The sequence below is a fragment of the Penaeus monodon genome, chromosome 23, assembly GCF_015228065.2.
Source record: "Penaeus monodon isolate SGIC_2016 chromosome 23, NSTDA_Pmon_1, whole genome shotgun sequence".
Classification (NCBI taxonomy): domain Eukaryota; kingdom Metazoa; phylum Arthropoda; class Malacostraca; order Decapoda; family Penaeidae; genus Penaeus; species Penaeus monodon.
The window spans coordinates 2,631,314-2,632,014 of NC_051408.1; the positions used below are offsets into that span (position 1 = coordinate 2,631,314).

Sequence of the window (701 nt, forward strand, 5' to 3'; positions counted from 1 at the left end):
CTTTTTCTTTTCTTTTATAAAATCTCTACTAAAATGGGGTACTTCCTGTGACATGCAGTGCCTTATTTGCCTTTGTGGGACTCTGAACTTCTGAATAAAACCAGATCGTGATTGAATTGAGCTTCTGAACTCTCTTCCGTTCAAGCTGTCCGTTTTAGAGAGAGATTTTTTAGTGGTACCTTTTTTTTTTTTTTGTATATTAATGTCTCAAAGGTTTAATATCGGAAATTTCCATTATAAATGGGAATATCGGTAGGGGCAAGTTTAATTGAATATAAAATAATGTCTGTTACATGAGGAAATCAATATTTTTCTTTATTCCTCTGCCATATTAGAAACACTCACTTTCGTCTGTCTTTGTATGACTATTTTCTAAGGATTTTGTTTTCTTATTGTTACAAACAGAGTACTTATTTCACATGTGAAGTATAAGTGTACTTTAAGATTGTTACATTTTTCTCCCACATCAGCATAGGGAGAAAGTGCTAACTGAAGTATGTTGTGTGTCAGCGTGAGACCGCTTGTATATGTTCTAAAAGTTAATAATAATGAAATGAACAATTAAATACATGCACACATGAATAACCAGTTGTATTATAGCTAGAGTGCAATAGCTATGAGAAGTTCAGACATTTGATTGATATTTTCTTACATGATTTGTGGCATCCATTTAAAGCACTCTGGTTTGTACTTGTATTGTT

General features: G+C 32.4%; 1 protein-coding gene across 1 annotated transcript in view; it reads left to right on the top strand.

The window, feature by feature from the left end:
* LOC119587723 (protein-L-isoaspartate O-methyltransferase domain-containing protein 1-like) overlaps nt 1-701 on the top strand; it is a gene marked incomplete in the record, with an annotated part of 18,826 nt that overhangs the window by 16,101 nt on the left and 2,024 nt on the right.